This window comes from Urocitellus parryii, chromosome 6 (assembly GCF_045843805.1).
Source record: "Urocitellus parryii isolate mUroPar1 chromosome 6, mUroPar1.hap1, whole genome shotgun sequence".
NCBI classification, from domain to species: Eukaryota; Metazoa; Chordata; class Mammalia; order Rodentia; family Sciuridae; genus Urocitellus; species Urocitellus parryii.
Genome location: NC_135536.1, coordinates 168,810,164 through 168,816,211, shown reverse-complemented (window position 1 = coordinate 168,816,211; position 6,048 = coordinate 168,810,164). Strand labels below are relative to the sequence as shown.

General features: G+C 38.2%; 1 pseudogene; it reads right to left on the bottom strand.

The window, feature by feature from the left end:
• Positions 1-2,811: 2,811 nt before the first annotated feature.
• LOC144255299 (acyl-protein thioesterase 1 pseudogene) lies at positions 2,812-5,453 on the bottom strand (annotated as a pseudogene).
• Between the last annotated feature and the right edge of the window lie 595 nt (positions 5,454-6,048).

The following is a 6,048-nucleotide window of genomic DNA, read 5'->3' as shown; positions in this document are numbered from 1 at the left end:
GCCAGGGCAACACAGGGAAACCCCCCATCTCAACAAACAAACAACAAAAGAGTAAAATTCAAAAAAATAAGTAGCTGCTATTAAAAAAGAACAGGGGCTGGGATGTGGCTCAAGCGGTAGCGCGCTCGCCTGGCATGCGTGCGGCCCGGGTTCGATCCTCAGCACCACATACCGACAAAGATGTTGTGTCCGCCGAGAACTAAAAAATAAATTTTAAAAATTCTCTCTTCTCTCTCTCTCTCTCTCTCTCTCTCTCTCTCTCTCTCTCTCTCTCTCTCTCTCTCCCCCCTCTCTCACTCTCTCTTTAAAAAAAAAGAACAAATATTTGATATACAAAATTATTCAGGAAATATTATTAAATAAGTAAATTCTAAAAGAACTTCAAGGAACACAAATTGAGATTAAATGACTCTAGGGCTGGGGATGTGGCTCAGTGGTAGAGCACTTGCCTAGCCTGTGTGAGGCACTGGGATTGATTCTCAGCACCACATAAAAATGAATAAATAAAACAAAGATATTGTGTCCATCTACAACTAAAAAAATAAAATGAAACATTAAATGACTCTTCATGCAGGGCATGGTGACACATGCCTGTGATCTCAGTGACTCAGGAGGCTGGGGAAGAAGGATTATATGTTCCAGGCCAGCCAAAAACTTAATGAGACCCTGTTTCAGAATTTTAAAAATTAACAATAAAAAAGGGCTGGGGATGTAGTTCAGCAGTAAAGCATCTTTGGTTCAATCCCCAGGACAGGGAAAAAAAAAAAAAGATTAAATGACTCTACAGAAGAACAAGTAAATTCCTTGGGACTGGTGTTGGAGCATTTCATAAAATCACATAGCACTTTATTTTAGATTGATTAAATCAACCGTCTGTCCTACCCCAGATTCTTGTTTCACACATCCTCTCTTCTTGAAGTCCTTTCCTTCCACAGAGCCAACATAAATATTTTTTGAATGAAAGAATTAATAGTTTCCTCAATGTAACTGATTTTTAAAAAACACTCTATCAGGAAATGATTACTCTGTGAAGTCTGAATCAACAGATACTGTTGAAGGGTGGGCAGATAGTTGAAGAGGGATTTATGCTAGCAAAATTGATGATAAAATTATCTTAGAAAAAGATTCTATTTCAACAGCATTGCTGATATTTTAAGGATGGGGAAGCCTCAGATAAGTGAAAATAAGGATTTTCTTTTCCCTCCCAACTGGATTATTATCTGCAGTCTCACTCTCAAGTTTTGTCGTCTGGAAAACCTCCCAAAAGAGGGTTTCCTTCTTGTTTGATGCTTCATTTTATAAAATATATATACAGTGGTACTGGGGATTACATAACCTCGTGCATGCCAGGCAAGCACTCTACCAACTGAGCTATGTCCCCAGCCCCAAAAATAAATTTTAAGGAAAAATTTCCATGAAATTACGTAAAATCTCTAAGAGCAATGAATTTTGGCCACATCAATTGCTGGGAAAAGATGAATTGAATTGGGGGAAAGAGGAAAGGTCAGCTCTGGATTCTATTAGTAGGGTTGAAACATTTGTTATTAAGAAACAAGCCAGGGCTGGGTGTGGTGGTGCATGCCTGTAATCCTAGCAACTCTGGAGGCTGAGATAGGAGGATGCCAAGTTTGAGGCCAGCTTCAGCAAATTAATGAAACCCTAAGCAACTTAATAAGATCTTGTCTAAAAACTAAAAAATAACATGGGCTGGGGTTGTGCTCAATGATAAAGTGCCCCTGGGCTCAATCCCTAGTACCAAGGAAAAGAAAGAATGCTAGGAAGGAAGGAAGGAAGGAAGGAAGGAAGGAAGGAAGGAAGGAAGGAAGGAAGGAAGGAAGGAAGGAAGGAAGGAAGGAGGAAGGGAGAAAGAAAGAAGGAAGGAAGCTGGGGAAGAGCTTCAGATATCTTGTTATAGTTATCGTGTTTGCTGGGGAGAAAGCGCGTCTGCTATTTTTCGATACTTACATGTACCTGAGTATTCTGGGAAGGAGTGCCATAGCAAAAACTGTTCCAAACTTGTCAGCATAAAACAACCAGCTTTTATTTTGAGTGTGTATCCTTGGGTGAGGAATTCAGAAAAAGAACAGCAGGGACACATCGTCACTGCCTGGTGATGGGTGGGACCTTATCTGGGAAGGCTCATGCAGCAGGGAGTGACTTTCCAAGTTTGGCTGAAACCGTCTAAAAGTTGCTTACTCACAAGCCTGGCATGGGTCCTGGCTGTTAGCTAGGAACTCAACTGGACTTTTGTCTGGGACATCCACACATGGCCTCTCCATGCAACTGCTTGGGCTTCCTCATGGCACAGTGGCTGGGTTCTGAGAATGAGTTTCCCAAGAGAATCCCAGGGAACCTGTCCTCTTTTATAATCTGGCTTTGGAAGTCCTGTAATGTCCCTTCCACCAGTCACAAGTCCACTCTGATTCAAGGGGAGAGAGCAAGGCTGTACCTGCAAATAGGAGGATGGTCCATTACATTGTAAGATGAGGTAGAAGGCAGGTATTGTGTCCATCTCTATAAAATGTAAATCGCAACATTGGTCATAAAATACAATTCATTTTTTCTCAAATAGTGTAGAGTTGATTTTTTAAATTTTATTTTTGGTACCAGGGATTGAACCCAGAGGTACTTAACCACTGAGCCACATCCCCAGCCCTTTTTGTAAAAAAAAAAAAAAAAAAGAAAAAAAAGAAATATATATATATATATATATATATATATATATATATATATATATATATTGGAATTGTAGATGGATACAATACCTTTTATTTATTTATTTATCTTTTTTTTTTCAGAATTAAATTTTATTTCACATTTATAGAAACTGTGAAAAACACCGACATTTTCCCATGTTACAGCACAACATTTCAACGGAATATTTCTTGCCATAAATAAGATCTTACTGATTTGTATAACTGAAATTAGACAGTTTTTGCTCTTCAAGTTAAAATAAAAATGACTTAGTAAATGATTGTTTAAAATTTTCAAATCCACACATAAACATATGGCTTCATTATTAACATCCTATATTGTCCATTACAAAATTATTTCCATTAACAATTAGCACCCATTTATAAAGATGCATTCTTAACATTGTTTTGGTCAGTTGGAGTACAGAAAAAAAATTAACAGTTCAGAAATATTAAGCATACATTTTTGCAATATACTAAATTGTGAGGGTACTACATCATATATATAGGGGGGTCTGATTAATTTTTATTACCCATAAATTTGTTTTCAAATAATTTTTATCAGTAATCTGGAAATTCTGATGCATATTAACTAAAGAATTGCTTTTTTGATACTGAAAATTTAACCCAGGGGTACTTTACCACTGAGTTTTATCCTCACCCCTTTTTATTTTTTATGTTGAAGACAGGGTCTTGCTAAATTGCTTAGGGTCTCTCTAAGTTGGTGAGGCTGGCCTTGAAATTGTGATCCTCCTGCCTCAGCCTCCAGAGTTGCTGGGATTACAGGCATAATATTAAAAATCATTTGACTCAAGTGAAAATTTCAAATAAGTACACTGGCAGACAAAAATAAAGCAACTTTTTCTAATGGACAGCTCATTTTCTGTAGTAGTTGGTTTCAAACATATATATATAGAGAGAGAGAGAAAAAGTAAATCTAAACCGTATGCTACAAGACCCAATCATTTTAGAAACCAGTTTTTAAGATCAATCTCAAATATTTCAGAAAATGCCAAAATATGACCTAATTAGTCTTTCAGTTGTTTACAGAAAAAAATAAAAGTACAGACAGAATTGTTCTTATTGATTGAATATTCTAATAACTAAACAGGTCTAAATTTGGACTAAGGTATAGTTTTTGAAATATGTAGTACAGGAAGTTTAAATAATGTTCAATTTCTTTTAAAGCATACATTGATCTTAAATATCCTATGTCAGTGATTCAGATGTCTATGGCAAGGAAGCAATAACTGGTCTGCTACTGAAGGACAATCAAGAAAGAAAGGACTTTTATTTTTCTCGAGAGAAAAGACTATTAAATAGAAATAATATCAAGGAAAAGAACAGCCTGGTCCCCCAAATAAAAGGACAATTAATTGAAAAGAGCAACACTATTCTCTGTTGACACTTATAAGCATTATCCCTATTATCAGGAATAATGTAACACCATCTAATTTTATGTATTACCATCATTATGTATATACGAATATATATATATATATTAAAAAATACAGATACTGCATGGTGACTAAGCAATTTTGGAATAAATCCATAGACCAAGTCACAGCATGCATAAATTGTTTATATCTTGATTGCTTGTTTATACTGAAACAAATTTTTGTCAAGCATACTAGTAATTTTCAAATTATATGATAAAAAAAATTTGGTTGTAGTATTTTATTTTGCTGAATTACATTTAAGAAAAAGAAGCTAGGTGCTTCACCTATTTTAATACTAGTGTAGTCTGGATCATCGTATACAAATACATATATAGAAACTTAAAAGATCCTAGGTTTCCCACGAGGAGCCATTATTTTGTCTGTATCATTGGTGTGTATCTGCAAAACATTTCAACACTGCAAACATTAGAAGTTTTAAAGTTGAGCATGGGAAAAGGTTTAGACTCTACTGCAATGAATGCTGGTGTACGTCTACACAAGGCCTCTTAGTGACGTCAATCAACCGGAGGTAGGAGTTTATCAATGAATTGCTTGACATCCATCATTTCCTGTTGACATGAACAGTGCATCATGCCTTCATAGATTTTGAAAGTTACATTTGCTGGATTTACCAAAGTCTTTAGTTTTTCAACAGTAAGAGAACCAAACATTAGCGGAACTAAAGGATCACAATCTCCATGGCACTGAAGAATAGATATCTCTCTATTAGGACCACTGATGGGATTCTGTGGGAATGAAGCCCGGAGTGGAAGCCAACAACTGAGTGCAGTGACACCTGCCAGTTTCTGCTGTGTGGTGAGAGCAGTGTACAAAGACAAGGCTCCTCCCTGAGAAAATCCTCCCAAAATAATTCTGTTAGATGGAATGCTATTCTTCACTTCTTGATCTATCAAAGCTTTTACATTTTCTGCCGCTTGTTTAATTCCAGGTTCATCCTCCTGAGCATCTGGTGAAAGTCCAATGATATCAAACCAAGATGGCATAGCCATTTTCATATTCAATGTAACAGGCATAACTGGCGCATGCGGGCAGATATATTTGATATGTGAACTTCTGATACCTGCAAAAGCTTCTGCCCATCCGTGCCCAGTATCTCCCAATCCATGAAGGAAAATAACCGTGGCGGTGGCCTTCCGGGCAGCAGGAACGACGGAGGGCAATGGGGCAGACATGTTATTGCCGCACATCCACCGGCTCGCTGGACCGCGCGTCGGAAGCGGAAAGCAGAGCGGGCTCCCGGCCGCGGCCCAAGGGCGTGCGAGCGGCGAGTCCCGGCCGGCGAGTCCGGTCCCGCCCTACCGGGGGCGCGCTCAGGCGCGTGCGCCTTATTTATTTATCTTTATGTGGTGCTGAGGATCAAACCCAGGGCCTTATACATGCTAGGCAAGCACTCTACCATTGAGCTACAACCCCAGCCTCTTCTTCATTTATTTTTATTTTGAGATAGGATCTTGCTAAATTGCTTAGAGACTTGCTAAGTTGCTGAGGCTGGCTTTGAACTCATGATCCTCCTGCCTTAGCTTCCCAAATCACTGGGATTACCTGCATGGTAATTACTGCATGGGCCACCATGCCTGGCTCATGTAGTATAGAGTTTAACAGTGTCTTTAGCCTTTGTTTCTATTTGTGTAGTTTGAACAAAATTAATTAATATTCTTTTCTGTACACTGGTAAGGGGGAAAATAATCTTTTGTTAACACAGAGCCAAGATAGAGACTGTGAGAATCACTGGTAAATATCCATATCTCCATAATAATGGGTCCTTTTTGGAAACTAAGAATATAATAGTTCTAAGCAAAAAGGAGTTATAGTGAGCAGGGTTTGGTGGCACACACCTGTAATCCCAATGACTCAGGAGGCTGAGGCAGAGGGATTGCAAGTTCAAGGTCAGCCTC